This window comes from Microcebus murinus, chromosome 2 (assembly GCF_040939455.1).
Source record: "Microcebus murinus isolate Inina chromosome 2, M.murinus_Inina_mat1.0, whole genome shotgun sequence".
In the NCBI taxonomy this organism is placed as follows: Eukaryota; Metazoa; Chordata; class Mammalia; order Primates; family Cheirogaleidae; genus Microcebus; species Microcebus murinus.
Genome location: NC_134105.1, coordinates 116072753 through 116095618, shown reverse-complemented (window position 1 = coordinate 116095618; position 22866 = coordinate 116072753). Strand labels below are relative to the sequence as shown.

Genomic DNA, 22866 nt, shown 5'->3' with positions numbered 1-22866 from the left:
CATTGTTCATCATTGCATTTTTCACGCTAGCAGCTTCACACTAACGCACTTCAGCAAGAGTACGGGATGGCGTGTATGTGACTCTCTCAACACTGGATTCGAGTCTTCCTAGATCTTGGAGTCTTTAATCTCCTAAGTGGCAGAGCACGGTCCCATGCCCCGTGTAAGGGCTATTTAATAATAGGTGTATGTTGGGTCAGTTCTCTTCTAGACAGTTGATTACCTTCTAGGTCCATGTTTTGTTGTTGTTGTTTTTTAAATAGAACTCTCCCTCAGGATCATTTGGAGAGAGTCTGGAATTGACTTGCTTGAGTTTCAGCCCCAGAAATTCTAAATGAATAGGAATGACGCTCGGTATTTGCATTTTTAATAAGCCAACAGGTGATTTAACTTTACCCACGTGTTTGAGGGTTCTAGTTAAATCACTTAATTACCATATCTTTTAAGCACTTATGGATAACAGGCTGGAAGATGACAAGCTTACTGTCCTCAGATGGGTATTGCCATGAATTTAGCAACGGAGCCCTACTAGGTACCCTTGTTTCTGTATTACTACTCAGCAATCCTTTTAACCCACCTCCCCCTGCCCATTTCCTGCAGAGACCTTTTCAAACCTTCACTTTACAAACCCTGTCCACTCCCCTTCTCTTTTCTCCTTTCTAAGTAGATGATGGAGTCTTAACAGGTAATTTTTTCAACTTCATGCCCCAACCTACACATTGATCTATATTTTTACCCATCCTTTAGTCTTGTATTCTAGTTTACAGTTATTATCCAATCCTCCCATCTATCTGCCAGCAAACTATTTGAAAGCATAGTATTTGTGATTATATCAGTCAAAAGTCTGTCGTCTGTTTTCCTTTCTAATGGCTTCAATGAAGTTGCTCTTGCTAAGTTTCTAATGGCCTTTTAAGTTCCAAATCCAGTGATTACTTCTCAAAATTTATTATACTTAGCCTCACTGTGACAACTGAGGTTCATGGTCATTCATTCCCTTTCTTTTTCACTGGCCCTGCCTGCTTTTTGAATGCCATTCTCTGATTCACTCCTTAATTTCTATCATGTCTTAGCCTATACATTTTCAATGGGTGATTTTGCCCACACAGGTGGATTCTACTGATACCACTGTTTCATTCCAAAATTTTAATTTTCATCTCAGACCTGCTAAGGCCTAACCCAGTTGCTTCCTGGACATTTATACCGGGATACCTGAAAGGCCCCGTGAACTCAGTATGACCAAAACTGAACTTGCTATCTTTCTTCCTGGTTTCTCCTATTTTCATCAAGTTAGGTAATGGTACCACTAACCTAACTACAGATGAAAATTATCCTACATTCCTCCCCCAACATCTCCCATATTCAATTGGTCACTAGATCCTATTGTAGTTTAGTATCTCCTCATTACTTGCCTTGACTATTGTAATAGTGTCTTTTATAATCTGGTCTGGCAATTCTTCCATTCATTATTTTCTCTGCCACAAGAAGAAATTTTGAAAAACCTAATTTGTTGATGTTAATTGCCTCTTTAAAATTCTAGACTCTCCATTTCCTACAGTAAAGTGTCTAGAACGGCATACAAGACCCCCCATGATCTAGCACAGGTGTCCTCAAACTACGGTCCAAGAGCCACATGTGGGTGTTTTTGCCCATTTGTTTTTTTACTTCAAAATAAGATATGTGCAGTATGCATAGGAATTTGTTCATAGTTTTTTTTTTAAACTATAGTCTGGCCCTCCAACAGTCTGAGGGACAGTGAACTGGCCCCCTGTTTAAAAAGTTTGAGGACCCCTGAAGCACTTATAATCTAGCTTCCCTCTTGCCTTTCTCTTTCCTAGACTCCTTTTATCCTCTTGCCGTTTAGCTACTTGCCTCTCATTGAATATATGAAAAACTCCAAACAAGTAGTATGTCTCTTCTCTCTACTTTGCACGTGCTGTTCCTTGTACATGGAATACCCCTTTGCTTTCTACCCAAACTCTTATCGATCCTTCCCCGACCCATCTTAGATGTCTTTTCTTCTATGATGCCTTCGTTCCTCACTAGGGTTGATTCTTTATTCTTTTTTGTCACCATTTTATATACACATCTCTCTTACTATACTTGCCACATTCAGTTGAAATTGTTTATAAATTTGTCGCTGATGGTAAACTGTGAACTGTTAGAGGAATGGATGTTTATTTTGTTCACTGCTATTGCTTAGATCATTGTTTGCTGAATGAAAACCAAATAAGAATGTGGTAAATGGTCTTAGAGAATACAAAGTACTTGGGGACATTGGAGGATTGAGTCCTCAATTCTCAGAGAGTCAGAAAAGCTGTCATGAAGCAAATGCAATAGAATTTCAGTAGAGTTCAGTGACCTATGCAGTGGCATAGGGAGCTAGAAAGTGATATTTGCTAAATACTGATGTGCGTGTTCTGTGCATGCATGTATGTACACGCACGTGCGCGCACACACGTGCGCGCACACACGTGCGCGCACACACGTGCGCGCACACACGTGCGCGCACACACGTGCGCGCACACACGTGCGCGCACACACGTGCGCGCACCTGCCTAACATTTTGTTATTCAGACTTCCCCAGAAATACTAAGGGCAGTGAACTGCTGCCTGCTGCCTCTGTGGCTGGAATTGTTGCAGGTGGTGGCTCTTTTAAATTAGGTGGCCAACGAAGGCCCCCCTGAGGAAGGAACCTTAGTATTAAAACCTGAATGATACAAAGTGCAGTGATCTGGAGGAAGTGCCCCAGGCAGCACTAACAAGGTCAAAGGCTCTGAGGCAGAAAAGAGCTTGGCATATTTGGGGAACTTCTGGTTCAATATAATAATAAAAAAAATAGAAACTGGGTAGTAGGGTGGTTTGGTGGGGGGAGCTGCAGTTAGGGGTATGTGGTGAAGAAGAGTAGCATGAGATGCAGTTAGAAAGGTAAGCAGAGACCAGACCACATGTGTATATAGAGCAGTGTTTCTCACAGTATAGGTGGTGGCACATTGCTAGGCCATGAAATTAGTTTATGGTATGTAGCCAGCATGAAAAAAGAAGACATAAAATAGCAACCTAACATATTTGTTTAATGTAATAAGGGTAACTTTCATGAACTTTTTTTGTTTTAAATTGTGTATGTAATGTGTGTGTACTGGGTTCTCTTGTAAAATAGATTTCTCACTGTGAGTCATGATCTACAAAGTTTAAGGTACAGTGTACTTTGAAAATATATACTTTCGAAGGCAAAATAGTTCAAATATCAAGCAAGGCATGCAGATTGTTTTATTCTTCTTTTGACCTAGTGATAGTGTTCTTATTGTGTGGCAGAAAAAGCTTTGAATTAAAAAAAAAAAAGGCTGAAATTGGCTAGAGTAAAATTTTCAAGTTTCTTTTTGCATTCAGTTCTCTCTCCTACATCATTTGCTGTCAATCCTTTATTAGAAAAAGTGGGCCTTTAGGAAAAGAAGAGAAATAGATGCTGCTTCTTTGTGTCCAGTGTAGCCACTGGCGGATATATTGTAGCAAGGGACGATGTCCTCTCTGTAAGCAGCTAAGGATGGAGGTGATTCTGCTGGTGTGGCTTCCTGACCACCGCCATTTAATCGATCAGCTTCTGTCTGCATCTAGTTTGTTACCGTTGTGGCTTTCAGCACCAGCTTTAAGTTCAGGTCACAAATTTTAGAACCATATTTATTGTGAAACAGAGAGAAGCAATTGTGGTTTACAACGTCTCTCATTTATGTTGCTTAAAATGCGGAATATCCTGGAGTCATCAATTTATTTACTTTCGTGTATAAAGAGAATAGGAAAGTTAATTCTAAGACCCATTTGCCTAACAGATCTGAATGTTATGTGTCTTCTAAAATATAGCATTTATTTCAATATTGTTACCCTAGATGACCTGTTAGTATAAAAGGACTTTAAAAGATTATCTGCTGTGTTCCATAAGAATTATCTAGACCTTCAAAGTACAAATGCCTCAAAGTTGTTTTAACAGAGCCTTCAAAGACAGTTTAATGATTACTAAAGAACAAGATTTTATTCCATGAAGAGTTTTTCAGTTTCCTACTTTATTTATAAAGTTTATTCTAATTTTATAACTCATTTATAAAATCTCTTTGGCATGTGCTTTGTATTCATGAAGAATTCCTTTTGTTACTTGAACTGCTAATTTGGAAATATTTCAGTTCTAAAGTTCTGCAGGATTTCATTTACTTAAATTGACTCAGAAAGTATAGAGCTTAAATTAGAATTCTGAAACTTAAAAAAATATTTTTTTCCTATATTTTTATTAAAATGCAGTTTAGAGCCTGTTACATTCTTCTTTAACAGGAAACGGTAGTGTTTGCAAAACTAAATAGGAAAGGATTAATATAATACCCTAATTTTTCTTACATGTAGCTTTTGTTCTTTCCCTTTTCTGCCTTTTTATCCCTCACCCTTTCTTTCTTATTTACCAATTATTTATTCAAAAAAGTATTTATTGAATGCTTTCTGTATTCTAGGCACTGGTGGCTATATATTGATTAATACGATAGCACATGGTGGCTCCTACCTAATGGAATTTATAGAGCAAAACAGATATTGGAAAATAAATTACAAGTTTAAGTTAGATTACAAAAGAAAAAGTACAGGTTAAGGTGGAAATTAATAATAAAATAGAGTGATCTGACCTAGCCTTGTGTGGTTAGGGAAAGCCTTCTTGATGATATAACTTTTTTTTTTTTATTTTTTTTTATTTTGGCATATTATGGGGGTACAGATTTTAAGGTTTCAATAAATGCCCATTTCCCCCCTCCCCCCAAAAGTCTGAGTCTCCATCATGACCATCCCCCAGATGGTGCACATCTCATTCATTATGTATGTATATACCCGCCCCCCTCCCACCTGCCCAATACCCTATTACTGTAGCACCTATGTGTCCACTTAGGTGCTACTCAGTTAATACCAGTTTACTGGAGAATATATGTGGTGCTTGTTTTTCCATTCTTGGGATACTTCACTTAGTAGTATGGGTTCCAGCTCTAACCAGGAAAATATAAGGTGTGCTATATCACCGTTGTTTCTTAGAGCTGAATAGTACTCCATGGTATACATATACCACATTTTATTAATCCATTCTTGGATTGATGGGCACTTGGGCTGTTTCCACAGCCTTGCAATTATGAATTGTGCTGCTATAAACATTCGAGTGCAGGTGTCTTTTTTGTAGAGTGTCACTGGATGATATAACTTTTTAATTCCTTTTTTCTTTAGTTTGAGAGAAAAACAATATATGTAAATAAATAAATAAATGAGGTCACTTTGTATGGTGATAAGCAATATGAGGAAAATTTAAGTAATGCAATAGTGGATGGTTCCAAGAACAAGAAGCCTTGGGTAGGATAACCAGGAAAGGTCTTCATAGACTGGCTTTAGCTCAGCGGTGCCTTCTACAGGAAAACAGGAAGGGTCCTCAGGAGGAGGTGACTTTAAAGCTGAGATCTTGATTATGAAAAGAAGCTTGCCAGGTGGAGGTCTGGGAGAAGAGCGTTCCTGGCAGAGATGACAGGGAGTGCAGACGTGCTTTGGAGGAATAGAAAGGGGCCAGGGTGGCTGCGGCCTAAGGAATGAGAGAACTGGAGGGGAAGAGATCTGAGAGGCAGGCAGGAGCCAGGAATACTGAGGCCTATGGAACTTGGGAAGGGTTTTATTCTAAATGCAATGGGATAATGCGTCTCATACATTTTACCTATTCCGTCAAAATAATTTATTTTCCTTGGATCTACCTATTTAAACTTTAGTCACATCGTCTGGTCTATTGGTGCCTATTTTCTTTTCGTCCTATCTGTAACATTTAATGGTTTTAAAAACTTTGAAAAAATATTCTTCTGTCTTTTATGTCTCTGCTCTTGTCTTTGAAGATCAGAAACTCCTAATTTCTCACCTTATAATTATCATTTCATAATTTATTTGCCCTTTTCTGGACTTTTTCTGTTTCCATAATATCTCCTCTAAGGTGTGGCAAGCAGAGCTGCATATTCCAGGTGAGTCTGCCTTATAGTTTTCTACATGTATGTTATTTTTTCTGCAGTGATTTTCTCCTGGTATCTTTCTTGATGGTGCTATAGCATATGATTGAAGTATCTTATTCTCTAGAAATAGCTCCAGCATTTCAATGAACCTCATATTCACTTTTCTGCAAAAACTGTCTAAACTACTTCACTTCCAAAAGCTGTTGATATTTTAAGACTTTCTGTTAATTAGATGTGAGAAATTGTGGCTATTAAAATGTACTGCTCATTTCACATTTATTTTCTGGTACTAGACACTTTTCCTAATTAAGTTGCTATTGTTATCTCCTCTTTATCTCTTCTGACTCAACTTGTGTGAGTCATATTTCTTTATTCTTCCACATGTATTTTCATATGCATGCATAATGGCTCTAAGACTCTCTGCTACATGTAAATTTAAATTTTATCTCTTGTTTTCCATAGCTTCAAAATATATAAGTTAAATACATATGCTATAAATGTTTTTGATATATATTTATAAATATATTTTACTTGCTCTTTTGTAGAAATATAGGAACACTAGTCATTTTTGGAGATTAGAAGTGAAAACAATAAAATTAATCTATAATATCACCACCTGTATAGCATCACTATTAATATTTTAGTATAACATCCTGATCACATATACATTCATATACATATACATACATGTACATATCTTTTAAAACGTGTTCTTACTGTATTCATTGTTTACAAATCTATTTTTTCCCACTTAATATATCTTGTACCTTTTTCCAGATCAGTTTTAAGAACTGCAGTCAGCCCTTTGTATCTATAGGTTCCACATTCACAGATTCAACCAACTGGAGATTGAAAATATTTGGAAAAAATAAAACACTCAATACAACAATAAAAAATACAAATAAAAATACAGCATAGCAACTATTCACACAGCATTTACATTGTATTAGGTATTATAAGTAATCTAGAGATGACTTAAAGTATACAGGAGGATGTATTAATACAGGTTATAGGCAAATGCTGTGCCATTTTATATAAAGGACTTGAGCATCCATGATTTTAGTATCTGTGGGGGTCCTGGAACCAATTCCTCTGGATACAGAGGGACAACTGTATATTTTATTCTTTCATTTACTCTGATTTAACTAATCTATTTATTAATTTGTTCTGTTAACACCATAATTAACATATTTTTGCAGACATTTGTAATTATTTCCTTAGAATAAATTAGAAAGGGAATAAATAGGTGAGAGGCCATGTATGTTTTTAAGGCTTTTGATATACATTGCCAAATTACCCTCAGAAAATTGTTACCAATTAATGCTCTGCTAGCAGTTTGTCATGATGTCTGTTGCTTCTAAACTTTAAACTAGTATTTCCATACATTACATACATACACCTAACAATAGATTTGAAATTTTAATAAAATTTTCTCCTGCTTTGCCTAGAATATGAGAGAGAAAGATTATAAATTACTATATTTTCTCTAGATGAAAGACACTGTTATACTTACAGTATTTCTCCATAATTATTGTTTTATATCTCTCATAGATTGTTAAAATTCAAAATTTATTGTCTGTATGTAATGAAGAAGATAAAATTGGCCTTTCCTTAACTATTAAATATTCACAGATTATCCAGTCCTTGCTTATCTACCTGTTTTGAAGAAGCAGCCTGTTATAGTACAAAGGAACTGGTGTAGAGATAGAAATCTAAAATTTTCAGTGTTTATTCCAACTCTGGCTTCAGCACTTACAAGCTGTGTTTTATATAATCTTTCTGGGAAATTATTTTCTCTTCCACAAAATCAAAATAGTATTTTCTGTTCAAATTACCTATCCATTTTTTTCATGAAGATCAAATAAGGTTATATATATATATATGTATATATATATATATGAAAGTAATTTATAAACTGTTATGTACTATACCTATGAAATATATTATTTCCCTGTTAACCAGATTGTTGCCTAATTAGAAGATAGTTGGAGAAAATGGAAGGAGATTAAAATCTAAAACTTTGGAAATAGTTGACGTTAATGGTGTTTTTATCTGATTTTATGGATATTGAAAAATTTGCTTTTATATATTAAATTCCTCCTTCCTCAATTTCTTTTACTGATTTATTTTCCCAATGGAAACAATAAAAGATTGGGGAAAAGGGAGGGAAGGATAGGAAATGGCAGGAATAGGTCTTGAGACCAATTTCAATAACCCTTCATACTTTTGGGGGGTAGAAGCCTCCAAGTAGGGCAGAAAGATGACATGATCACTTTTTCCTAGCATTTCCAATTCAAAGTAATAGCCTTATGATTTTCTTGTCTCCCAATCCTATACCCTTCACACATAGTTGAGGCATACACCATTAGAACACTTTTAGAACCAAACTGGAAATACTAAGCATTTAAAGTTGGACATTGGGCATAGCTTCTTGAACTCATCTTTCTGCCCTACTATTGGGTTCTTGCAACATGACATATATCAGAGATGAATAAGACTAGATCTTTCTCTTAAGGAGCTCACAGACTTGGAGGAAGAGAAAAGGCAAGAAGAGAGATGTATGTGATACGCTGTAACATAATCCTAAGAGAAATTCAGTTTCCTCATTTGTAAAATGAGGATGATAATAATACTAGCTCCCTTATAGGGATCTTGTAATTTAATGATACACTGTTTAGCTCAATATTTTATATACTATAAGCATCCTATATATGTTAGCTATTATTATTGCTGCTGTTACTGGCAAATGTTAAGTTAGAGACCTACTGAATATGGGAACACAGAGGAGAGACTAATCACTAGGAAAGAATGTTAATTAAACACAAGAAGGTTAGTGGACTTTATAGCTTTTTCTGTGCTTTTTCTTTTTAGACCTGTAGATGTATCTAAATCCAAAATTAAACTATGCATACTAATGCCAGCATTGATTCCCCAAATTTGCCAGAAGGCATTTAGAAAATGAATAGGAAACTATGTCATTGTGGTTCAGGGTTCAGCCCAGTGCTCTGTACAATTAAGTGCTTAACAGATGCTCCCCCCCCCTTTCTTTTAAGCATTTTTTTTTTTTTTTTTTTTTTTTGAGACAAAAGTCTCACTCTGTTGCTTAGGCTAGAGTGCTATGGTGTCAGGCTAGCTCACAGCAACCTCAAACTCCTGAGCTCAAGCTATCCTCCTGGGTCAGCCTCCTGAGTAGCTGGGACTATAGGCATGCACCACCATGCCCAGCTAATTTTTTCTATATATTTTTAGTTGGCCAATTAATTTCTTTCTATTTATAGTAGAGACGGGGTCTCACTCTTGCTCAGGCTGGTTTCGAACTCCTGACCTTGAGTAATCCACCCGTCTCGGCCTCCCAGAGTGCTGGGATTACAGGTGTCAGCCAATGTGCCCAGCCTAAGCATTTTTGTTCATTGACTCAAATGTCCCTTTGGGTGAGTTTTGAGTGGGCACAAGATACACAAATGTGGTGACTGTTGGAAAGTACTTTAGGTATTCTTATTTTATAATTTTTAAACAAATTCTTTTTGGTTTAGCTTTTCAAGATGTATAATTTAAAAGTTTACTTTTTTTTTTTTCAGATTTACATATACTTTAGCCACATTTGCCATTCCATTTGCCTGAAACACTCCTTCACATTTTCCAGGCCTGTGTTCAAATGATACCGCATCAGAGAAGACTTCCTTGTTTACCCTTCTAAAGTAGCACCTCCAGTTCTTTGTTCCCTTACCTTCTTCACCTTCTTCTTTTTTCATTTTAGTACCTGAAAAATAGATTGCAAAGCTGCAATTTTAATGATAGTGTCTAACATTTAGATAGTATTTTCTACTTTTTAAAGGCATTTAAGATTCTTAACTAATTCATAGTGTCTTTTGGAGGTAGATATTGCACATGTAGAGTTGGGAGATCAGTATCAGTAGGGAGCAGAAAGGTGCAAACATCCAAGGAAGAAGGATAATGTCCTGAAAAGATAGTTGAAAAGAAAGGGAGTTAACTTTCCACTGAATTTTCGAGTTACTTGGTAGAAACCGGAGTAGACAACTATTTTTGATCAAGTGTATTCACCACCACGAAAAAGTCTAGAATTCTAGGTAAAAAAACAGGACTATTTTAATCTGACAGAGAGCTCTAGTTTCTTTCATTCAACAGTTATTTTTAAGTTCATGTTGTGTTGGCAGGCAGTGAATGACAAAGTCCCAGCCTATGGAGCTAAAATTCTGGGGAGACACACGATGAACAAATAGACGTATAATGTAATGTCATGTATTGGTAAGTGTTATGATAAAAATCAACAAGATATGGGGGACAGAGGGTGAAGAAAGTAGAAGGGAGTTGGTGTTTGGTTGGCTGGTCAGAGAAGCCTCTTTACATTGCTGACCTGTGAGCAGAGACCTGAATGCAGTGATGCGTGTGGAGAGTCCCGGGAATCCTAGCAGGAGAGTGGTCTAGACAGAGGCAATAGTAAGGACAGAGATCCTGCGATGGGAGCCTGCTTGGTTTGTCCAGGAATCAGCAAGAAGGCCAGTATGACTGGAGCAGAGAAGGTGAAGGGGTGGCAGAAGATGAGGTCAAGAGGTGGCCTGAGGCCAGGTCATATAAGCCTTATGTGGCATGAAATCAGAAAGTCTTAGAGCTGGAAGAGACTGGACTCTTGTTAAGACCAGTGATTCTAAAACTGAGGTTGTGACTTATTAGTGGATTGTGAACTCTGACTTGTGACTAGCAAACAGCCTTTAGAAAACAGTATAAAATATCAGTGCATTGTATGTAACGAGGATAAGAATTATTTCAGAGAACTTTTTTTTTTTTAAGTTGTGGTGTGTGTGTGGAGATGTGTGTATGTGTATTGGTTCTACTCAAAACTTTTGTTCTTGCTATAGGTTCTGGTAAAGAAAAAAAAAAAGAAAGAAAATGTTTGTGAACTACTGATCTAGTCTTATCCCTACATTTTATAGATAAGGAAACTAAGTTGGGGCATACTCAAAGGTCTGCATATCTTCTACCTCAGTGTGGTACTCCTGCTAGCACACTGTACTCCCATCTAGATGTGGCATGCACATCTGTATGTGTATATGACTGATTCCCTACTGAATTAAAAATTTTAGTTAATACCCTATCAATAAGTGCCCACTTCAGTTCTGTTTTGTGCACCTCTTCTATTCTGTTTGTCTTATTAATATTTTCCTTTTCTTTCTCTCTTTTCTGAAATATCCTTCTATTTCTCCAGGAAAGAAAGATATCCAAAGTGAAGAGATAAACAGGGAGAGAAAGAAATCTAGGACCAATAGAGAGGGAGAGGGACAAACATCCAAAATCCAGGAGAGAAAAGAGAGAAATATCCAAGGCCAAGAAGAAGAAGTAGAGGCATCTGTGCCCTTGCCTATCACTCCTGCCCTCTCTATGATCCCCCCTGTCCTTCCAGAAGGCTCTAGTCTCCCGAGAAGGCAATGCTGGTAGAGAATGAGTCCATCTACTTTCAAAGGACATGCATTGGGAATTTACCTTTCTGTCCTGCCTTCTGGCTTTCACAGTGAGGACTCAATAATGTACTGAGGAAGGAGAGTGAGCTCTTTCTTATTCTCTTTTATAATCCCAGGCTGGCACATGGAGGCCCTCAGTAAGAGGGTTTGCTTAAAAGACTGTCCTAATTATTAGACAGAGCTTTTGAGAAACTTTCTATGTGATACAGCTAAGTTCTTACTTATACAAACAAGAAGTCTATAACCTTAAAGATAAGATTAAGTTCAAAAGAGACATAATTTTAGAGAATTTGTAAGCAGCTTGATGAAATTAATCCAAGGGTAAAATGATTCTTTTACATACATACGACACACATATGCTACACACACACACACACACACACTCCTGATTAGAATCTTTTAAAAATATCATTAGGAAGATATTCTCGAAATAGTTTAATAGCATTTAAAAAAATTATTCATGGGAGGGCATGGTGGCTAACTCCTACAATCTGAGCACTTTGAGAGTCCAAGGCCAAAGGATTACTTGAGGCCAGGAATTTGAGACCAGCCTGGACAAAATAGTAAGACCTGGTTTCTACCAAAAAATAAAAATGAAAATAAAAATAATCATTGTTTTTAATTGTTTAAAATCCTGTAATTTATTAGAGGTTAGAAAGCAAGTGAGAGAATTTACCAAATGTCATTCATATTCCATAAGAGTGACTTTGAATCTGATAATTTCATCAGTGGTTAAAATAAAAGCTTTACACTTACTTGAGGTTGACTGGTAAAAGGATAAACACAAAAATAGGTCCTTTTTATGCAAGGGATTTGAAACAAATGCAAACATTGCTATGGTACATGCTGCCTTTTCATTAAAACATTTCCTAAAGTCCTGATGACTCCAGGGGATATATTAAAAACAAAAAGAAACTTACTAACTTAGAACTCAGAATGGGAAACTTTTCTTGATAGTTAATATCTATCATTTATTGAATGCCTGCTATGTATTAAGTTCTTTTCATATAAGGAAACAGTCTCAGTTTTTAAAAACACCCAAGGTTATACAGCTAGAAAGTGGTAGGGCCTGGATTTGAACTTTTTAGCCTAGAAGCCTTTGCTCTTTTTAGCCTACCACATTTGTGGTCAAGATGTTTACAATTTTTAAATTTTATAGGAGTAACTTTCTTCTGCTTTTATATAGCTATAAAGAGAAATGAAGAACTTTAAAAACTTTTTTGAAAAGCCTCAGTTTTTAGAGGATATGAGTGATAAATTTTTTTCAAAAAGTCATAATCATATTTCAATACTTGATTAGAGCCTCTACAAAATTATTATATGATTTAATGTATGATTACATGGCTAAAATTGAGAGGTGTTTATAAATGGCTGTATGGCCTGGATATGTTATAATCCACATTGAACATTAGGTGGCACTCCTCTACTGTTGCACACATTCTTTCTGGAAAAGGTATCCTTTATGACTTTTATTAGTTGCTTATTCATTTTGACCATATTGATGTGTCATTTGAATGCCATTCATCTAGAAATTACAGAAGTGCACAGTATCACAGTTTATTTCTCATAGAGTTAAAAACACACATTTTTCATAAGTTAGAAAATTGTACCTAAATGATGAAAAGAATAGCCTTCTTTGGGATTAAACTTGAAAATGGTCGTTTTGGAATCTTTTGCTCCTCCAAAATATCCTTTCACTTATTTAAAAAAAAACCCCAAACAAGAAACTACAAAATAAAAATAATTTATAAATTACATGAGATAATGTAGACAAATGCATTCCAAAGGGTAGAAAAGATTATCCTAACATGTACCTCTTCAGATAGACTGTCTGATGATCAATACTTCTAATGCTTACTGATGTCAAGGGTTTTAGTTCTTTTATAGAGGTACAATTAAGCTTACAGCCACTTGAATCTGTGTCATTTTACCATGAACACAGTATTTTCTCCAATGACTAATATTTAAAAATATTCTTTTTTTCACGAGGATACTAACAGAATCAGTAGCCAACTGTAGCTAATGCCAAATAGTAATAATTTGCTGTCCATGTAAATCTACATGTATGTATAGTATCTGCAGCATGTGATATATGAAATAGAGGAAAAATAGAACCAGTTGGGTTTGCATAGAGCCACCCTTCTATATTTCTACAACTAGGGCCACTACATACTACATACAGGGCACTGCACAACTGTAAGTAAATTGCAGATGCTTATTTATTCCATATTTTTCTAATAGATGTCAGTAAAATGTTCTGAAAAGGGTACTTTTTCAGTTTGCCCAAAAGTACTAGCCAAACTAAAGAGCAGTCTTCTCAAATTTCTTAGCAATGACACTGGTTATCTATGCCATTGGCTCTTTTCCTAGAGGGAAAAAATAATAGGAGAGAAGGAGCTAAGAAAAGAGAAGGTGATATAAAAGGAACATTCAGGATGCATCTTAATTGCTAAAATTGTCAGAGTGGGTTTAGGGCCTCCACAATGGAGCAAAAATGCCTTCCCACTGGATCTTCTCCTCATACTCCACCTTTAAGTCCTACTGGCTCTTTATCCCTTAAACTCATGAAGCTCCATTTTTCCCCCAAAAGCTTTATACTTTTTATCTCCTGGGAATACTTTTCCCCAGGTTTCTGCATGATTGGCTTCTCCTCATTCTGGTTTTCACTTCTTCTCACAGAGAACTTAACTGTCCCTTCTAGTTGAAGGAGGACTCCCTAGCTCATTGCCCCTAAAAATACATTTATTTATTTATTCTATTGTCTTTGAAACAGTTATTATTACAGGAATTATATTGTGGGGTTTTTCTTTTTACATTGTGTGAGGAGAGACAGAAAATGAGTGAGTAAGCTCCATGTCAACAGGGCTTTGTCTGTCTTAAACACCTCCAGTGTCTGATGCGGTACTTGACAAAGAGAAGGCATTCAATATTTGTTGAATGAGTGAAGGAATGAATAAATTCACCTTTTCAAGCATGACTAACACTTCAATTGATGGTAGCCAGAAGATAAATTTTGCTTTTTAAATTTATTCATTCAACAAATATTTAATGACATCTACTATATGCCATGCAAATACCTAGTCCCCTGTGATGTATCCACAAACAAAATGGACAAAAATCTCTTCTCTTTACATTCTATTGGGGGCAATATACAATAAATAATAAACATTTTAAGTATAATATGTATGATATTTGAAGGTATTAAGTACTATAGGGAAAAATTGAGCAAAGTAATAAATGTTGGGAGTGCTGATTATGGTGGTGAATACATTTTAAAGGGAGGGGACCAGCGTCAGTGTCAAAGATAATGTGGTGATAGTTGAGCAAAGATTTGAGGCTGAGAAAGGATGAGCCACGCAGATGGTTGTAGGGAAAGTATTCTAGGACTGCCAGTGGCATGGCTTCCGGGTGGGAGCACGCTGTGTGTTCAAGGAACATTGTGGCTAGGGCAAAGTAAGCAAGAATGACAATTGTGGGAGATGAGGTCAGACAGATGTGGAGGCCAGATCTTGTAGGGCTTTGTGGGTCATTGAAAGGGAGTTCATGTTTCTCTCATAGAAATAAGAAGTCTGAGTCTACAAATTTCAAACAGAGGAATAAGGTGATTCAGTTTACATTTTCATAGGATCCCTCTAGCTACTTTTTTTGAGAGTAGATGTAGCGGGGCAAGGATGGACGTAAAGAGACTAGTTATGAGGCTGTAATCTAGGTGAGAAAGGATGATGCCTTAGAGATGGTTGCAATGGAGGTGGTAAAGTGGTTAGAGTTTGTATTAATATATATTTTGTAGGTAGAATTAATGGGATTTCCTGATGGATTGGATCTGTGGTCTGAGAGAAAGAGTAAGTCAAGGATATACTTAAAAGATGAAGTAGGATTTTATCCTGAGCAGTGGTAAGGGTGGAGCTACTGTTAATGGAGATACAGAAGGCTGGTGAAGGAGCTGATTTGGCAAAGTGGCTGTTATCAGGAGTTCAGTTTGGGGCCTGTTAAATTAGAGATGTCTGTCTGATACCTAAGTAAGAGGCAGTTGGCAATATCAGCCTGAAATTTAGAAGGAGAGGTCTGTCCTCAGAGCTGTTACTATATAGATTTTATTTAAAGTCATGAGACTAGATAAGATGATCAAGATAATGAGTGTAGCTGGAGATTAGAGGTCCAAACATAAAGTCATAAGGTACTCTGAAATTAAAAAATCAAGGAGAAATGTGTGTACTGGAAAAGAAATTTAGTATGAGTAACTTAAACTTCTACCTTAAGAAACCAGAAAAAATGAAAAATACCAAATTAAACTTAAAGGAAGCAGAAGAAAGGAAATAAGGATTAGAGTGGAAACCAATAAAATAAAAAACTGGGAAAATTAATGAAACCAAAAATGTGTTCTTTGAAATGATTAACATAGTCAACATTGTAGTTAGACTGACCAAGAAAAAAGACTGAAGACACAAATAACCAAAATCAAGTATGAAAGAGTGGATATGTCTACTGACCCTATAGAAATCAAAAGGATTATAAGGAAATACTATGAACAACTTTATGCCATTAAATTAGACAACTGAGATGAAATGGGCAAAGTCCTTGAAAGACATAAATTACTAAAACTGACTCAAGAAGAAATAGAAAATCTGAATAAACCTATATTGAGTAAAGCAATTGAATTAGGATTTACAAATCTTTCTACAAAGAAAACTCAGGCCTAGATGACTGCCTGATGAATTCTATCAAACATTTAAAGAATAAATAATAGCAATCTTTCTCAAACCTTTCTGGAAAATAGAGGAGAGAATACTTCCCAGTTCATTCAGTGAAGCCAGTATTACCATATACCAAAACTGCATGAACACATCACAAGAAAAGAAAACTATAGACCAACATCCCTCATCAATGTAGATGCAAAAATCCTCAACAAAATAGAAAACTGAATTCAGCAACACAAACAAAATGGATTATATACCATGACCCAGTGGGATTTATGCCAGGAATGCAACATCTGAAAATCAGTGAATCTAATATACCATATTAGTGAAATAAAGGACAAAACATACATGGTCATTAGATACAGAAAAATACAAAATTCAATGTCAATCATGATAAAAATTTTCAATAAATTAGGAGTAGAAGGGAACTTCTTCAACCTAACGGGATTCATGAAAAACCTACAGCTAGCAACATATTTAATGGTGAAAGTGTGAATACTTCTTTCTAAGATCAGGAATAAGGTTAAGATGTCTGCTTTTGCCAGTTATATATAACACTGTAATGGAAGTTCTATTTAGTACAGTCAGGCAAGAAAAAAAGAAATAAAATACATCTAAATTGGATAGGAAGAAATAAAATTGCCTGTATTCACAGATGATATAACCCTATATGTAAAAAATCCTAAGGAATCCACAAAAAAGCTATTACAACTAATGTATTCAGCAAGGTTGCAGAATACAAGATAAATTGATTTTACAAAAATCAATCATATTTCTATATGTTATAATGAACAGTTTTGAAAAAGGAATTAATTTCATTCACAATAACATCAAAAGAACAAAATACTCAGGAATATTTTTAACAAAAGTGTAGGAATTATACACTGTAAACTTCAAAATATTGCTGAGTAAAATTAAAGAAGCTCTAAATGACAATTCTATGTTCATGGATTGGAAAACTCAATATTGTTAAGGTGGCAATTCTCTCTAAATTGATAGACTCAGTGCAAGTGCAATCCCTATCAAAATCCCTGTTGGCATTTTTGCAGAAATTGACAAGCTGATCCTAAATTTGATATGGAAATGTGAAGGCTCAATTAACCAAGACATTTTGAAAAAAAAAAAAAGAACAAAACTAGATACTTTCTGGTTTCAAAATTTACTATAAAGCTATAGTAATCAATACAGTGTAGAAGTGGCTTAGGGATAGACAGATTGATGGAATAGAATTGAAAGTCCAGAAATGAACCCTTCATGAAAAATAGACCTAAAAATACCAACACCATTCAAAGAGGGAAGAGTAGTCTTTTCAACATACAGTGCTGGGACAATTAGATGTCTACATAGAAAAATATAAATTTAGACTTTTATCTCACATCATGTATGAAAAATAACTCAAAATGGATCATAGATCTTAATATAAGAGTGAAAACTATAAAGCTCTGAGAAGAAAGTATCTCTACGACCTTGAGTCAGGCAAAGCCTTTTTAGATATGCCACCAAAAGCACAAGCGACCAAAGGTTCCCATTCTCACCCCAATGAAAATGGTCTGAAACTGTCAATGTGAAGCAGGAAGGACTTCTACCCCAAAGCATCACTGTAGGTCCTGGGTGGACACAGATATCTATACTGAAATGGAATAACTGAACAGTTTATTAAAGGGTCTAATTACAAAGGTGTGGGCAGTGTTAAGAGGACCTAACAAGGGCTGATGCAAGAAGCAGGAGTAGAGGTGAGCAACACCAGGTAGTCATTACTACTTCTAGGCCTGTCAGGGGCAAGGGAGGGAGCTACCAGAGAGCAGCTGTAATGGAAGGACTGTCTGACAGGAGTTGTGGTCTTTGGTAGAGGGGAGGAACTTATCCATGCAATCTGGCAGAGAGGAAGTAGAGAGAATAAAATATCTTGACCTTGCTGTTCTTCCTTTGATCTTCAGCTACTGTCTTCTACTGGCTGAACCCATGTGAATGAAAGTCTAAGGGTGAGGGAGTCTTTGATGAAGTTCATGCAGGTTGCTGGCCAGGGTCAGAACAGGCTGGAGGAGGGCAGAGGGAAGGTCTGTAGGGACAAATGGAAAAGTCTAGCATGTCTATTTCCAAGTCCAGTGGTGCAGTGGCTGTGGGAATAACAAGATTTGGCTTCATGTACTTGCGACCTTGACAACAGTTATTTGGATTGAGAAACTCAAAGATAGTATTTATATTGTTACTTTCTGTGTTATCAGATGATTTCTAGTCCAATAATAGTCACTTTTCTAATTAAATATTAAATGAATAGCATATAATTTTGCTTAAATTTTCTTATGCCACCATAGTAGACTCAGAATTTCTATTTTCATTCAGATTCATTTCTCCTTTTGGAGTATTGCGGTTCAGCTCATTGCTGACAAGTTGTCTCTGATGTATAACTCTTATCCTGGAGTTACTTAAGACTTTATCAAGTGTGTTCTTTTAAGGTGCTAGTCAGAGAAGCCATACTTATCCAAAAAAGTAAAAAAAGATGTTCTCTTTCAGAATCTTTCTGGAAATACAAGTATTAATGAACAGATTAACGAACAAGTATTAGAGTTTGGGGGGATTTTTTGAATACTGAAGAAGAATGGATTTTTGCCATTTTATTGATATCTATTGCTGTACATGCTTATTTACTCCTTTAGATTTTTATTTTGGTAAGTATTTTTTTTAAATCTCTTTTAATGTCCCAAAACTAGGAAAGTCCCTATGAAGTTTCAAAATAAATTAATGATGTAGATTCTGTCTTCTAGAATCTCATAATTTGGTTAGAGAGAGCTTTTGTATTGCACAAATCTACAAGATGACAACTCGGTGTTCTACTGTGGGAACATCAGTCTGCCCAGGAAGAGACAAGGGGCCTTGTTAAAATTATGCTACTTAACATCACATAACTTTTGCCAAGTCACTTATCTGAGCTTCTATTTCCTCACTGTTAATGTTCCTTTGATCTCTGAAATTCTGTGAAAATCAAATTCCAAGGACAGAAATATCAGTTGGCTGGGTTTGTTTCTGGGAAGACTTCACAATAATTGTGTTTTCTTTAAGATATCTCTAAAGCAAAGTTCAGCCTTGCTTTTTAGGGAGAAGGTTTCCCTTGGTACATGGTATGTGGCATTGTTTTTTTCACAGGGTAGTGATCTGCACAAGTCAGGAATAATTTTCACGGATTTATAGGGCCGGAGCTGAGAAAGTTTAAAAAGCTCTTTCTTTCCTGAAACTGGAAGTATGCCTTTTTAAATGATTCCATTTTATTTGATCAGTTTCCTGATTTACACTTCTGTGGAAATGGTTCTTTTCTGGCATTTTTCACTATTTTCTTTAACAAAATTAAGCAGGAAGTAACTTGAAAATACATTCGTAAGTGTCACAGTTGGGGAAACACTTAAGTTTGTGTTCTGTTTACTGCATTTTGACTTTTTAAAAAAATCTTGGAAATATGTGGAATCCTCATGTTGAGCATGTTTCTCCAAAAGGGAAAAGACATTTTTCTGTAAATTGTAATTTTTTAAAAAAGCTAAAAGTAATTGTAACATTATTACTTAGTTCTTTTTTTTTTCTTTAGAGATGGGGGTTTCACTACGTTGCCCAGGCTAGTCAACCTTCTGGGCTCAAGCAGTCCTGCCTCAGCCTCCGGAGTAGCTGGGATTATAGGCGTGTTGCCACCGTTCCTGGATGTTTTACTTAGTTCCTAAGGAATTTAAGCGGACTAGGATAATTAATGAAATTTAATAATTCGCCTACCTTTTCCTCATGTCATTTGTTTGTGAGTCTTTATTAATGAAAAGTGCTATGCTGGAGTTGGCAAATCAGATTCTTCACACGAAGACTCTTTCTATTTGAGCTCACCTTCTGTCTGCCTTTCCAAGACTGACTTACGAAGAAGCAATAGCTTTCCGAGAACAACCTGGACAGCTTCAAAACTGGTTATAACCACACTAAAATAAGGTTAATATTTGACATAATCCAATGAAGGAAAATGCTTGGTCTTTGGGAGAAACTCTGGAGGAAGACTATTTGGTAAAGGATAAATCCAAAACAAGTTATTGCTTAAAATCTAGCCTGTGGTCATAGGGAAATATAAACCTTTTGGTTGTTGTATTTTCATTTCTATCATACTTATCACTACAGCATCTAAGTAAAGCAATGGGAATTGCTATGCTTGTTTGCCTACTATGTCAGGTAATGAATTTTTAATGATCCACTATATTCACAGAATGTTCAAGGCAAAGTGAAGTTTGTTCTTTCAAACCCTCTTTTCACTTGCCCTTACTGGAAGCAGCTGGCTTGAGGTGGCAGGTTCTCAGATACTGTTGATTTCTATTTTAATGACATTGGCTTGAAATAGATTGAGAATAGTTCCTGACTCTTAAACATGCAAATTCTGAAAATCAGATTTCTAGTTAGTTCAAGACATTTCCCCGTGATGTATTGGTCATGTATTATATGACTCCATTTAGTATGATTTAAGCAAGGGAGCACTGTTGTATGAACAAAAATGTTTTGTTGCCTATTGTGAAGTAATTTTTCCTGAAACATAGCATTAGGAAATGCGGAATACATTTTTCAATGCATTGGTAGAATTATAAGTCTGACGGTGTGGCCTGATTTTTATTGTTGTGCTTGTGTTGCTTTTAAAAATATGATTCAATAGTGGACTAAATGGAAAGGATTTCATTACTAGTCCTGCAGATCTAACAAACAGTGCAGCATATGTCAGCTGTTTAGTCCTATTTCCCTCAGAGGCCCCTTTTCGCCACTTTTAAGAACAATGGCTAAGAGTGTTACATCTGGAATCAAACTGCCTGGCTTCACCTCTGTTTATAAGCTTTGTGATTTTGGGCAAGTTTCTTAATTTACCTGAGCCTCAGTTTCATTATTTCTAAAATGGAAATAACAATACCCTCTCTCTCCTAACATTGTTTACATAAAATACATAAGTGTTTAGAATAGCATTTAGCACACAGCAAGTCCCTAATAGAAATTGCTAGTTTTTGGCTATTGCTATTACTGTTCTTGTACTATTATACTGTAATGAGTTGTTTACATGTTTGGGCCTTGTTGCTGACTCCTAAAGTCAGGGGTTGTTTCTTAGAATTCATAGAAATGACCACAGAGCTTGGCACAAGATAAGCACTTGAGAAATACTTTTGGAATGAATAAGTGAGTGTATGAATGGAGTATCAGATTGGCCGTGATCTGTTTTTGAAGAAAAAAAGATAAAACTGACATTGAGTTCTTGTGGGAAATAAAGGTGGACGGGAGGCAGAACATATAACTCAGTTTGTATACTGAAAATAAAATAGAATGTCCCTCCCACCCCCATAAATGAGTGCTCAGTTATAATTTGCATACCACCATATTACTATACTACATACATTGTAGATCATTTACAATAGTAGAAACTTTAATAGGTTAAGATAAAAAATAAATAGAAATGTTGCTATTTCTACCCCCAAGTGGGGCCTAATACTTCAGAGACTATTGGTATAGAAAAAAGTCTTTTTGTCAGACTTGGGTTTAAATTCTGGTTCTGGCACTTAATAAATATGGTTACTTAGCCTCTCTGTGCCTTAGTTTCCTATTCTAGAGAATAATAACCTCCTAGGGTTGATATAAGGATTGTGCAATAGTAATGCAAAGAATTTATTATGGTACCTGGTACATAACAAGAGCTCAGTAAATGTTAGATGCTATAATGATACAACTAATAAATGAGAGTTATTGCAATTATTATTATGCTTTTTTGGAAGTATTTTCCATTGGGAATTTTTCATGAAATTGCTAGCTTTTATTTATTCTAATACATTGTTTTTGATTCATAAATTATGAGTTCTGTTCTCTTACTCAAATTCTAGTCACATAGCCCCAAACATTACTGTAATAATTAGAAATTGTGCCTTTGTACAGGCTTAAACATAAGAAGTTGTGCCTTCAAAATCTATAGGCCTAAACATAATATCATTTTTACCCTTGAAAAGATCCTCCATTCTCTCATTTACTTTGGCTTAAAACCTTGAAAACATCTTTGATCAATCTCTAGCTCTCATACCCATGTCTCCTCCCTGTCACTGGTTTATTACTACTTACTTAAAAGTATCTCTTTTATCATTTCCTTTCATTTCTACTGTCATTCTTTTTAGGCTCAAATCAACAGCTGGTCTCCTAGTTGGTCTCCCTGTTTTAGATTCTTCTCCCATCTGTCCATCCATCCATTATACTGGAAAACATTTATTGAGCATTTGCTTTGCCAGATACTATTTTAGACCCCAGAGATATGGTCACATTCCTGTTAAGATGAATATTATTTAAGTATTAGCTTCATGGTCATATTTCTTTACTCAGAATGTTCATTGACTCAGTAATTCATTAGTTTCATTTTGTTTTTAAAATTTAAATGTATGTTTTATCAAGCTTTCTGTGTCCTTTGTAAGCTGTATCCTCTCAAGTTTCAGTAACACTCATGCTTATTCCCGTCTCTTCACTCTCGTGGCTTTTGTCATGATGACCATATAGACTGCTCTTCTTAAACACATATAATTCTGTATCGCATGGCCTCCTCTGAATTATTTTTGTATTGTATTTGTGCTGCTGCTTCATGCTTATTGGTCATTATCTGTCCATTTGGAATGATTGCAAAGTACCTAAGGATCAGGATCCTGATTTTGACCCCTGCATATA

The 22866-nt window shown here is 35.7% G+C and overlaps 1 protein-coding gene across 3 annotated transcripts in view; it reads left to right on the top strand.

The window, feature by feature from the left end:
• Nucleotides 1–22866, top strand: part of NME7 (NME/NM23 family member 7) — a 169141-nt gene that overhangs the window by 417 nt on the left and 145858 nt on the right. The window lies entirely within an intron of this gene.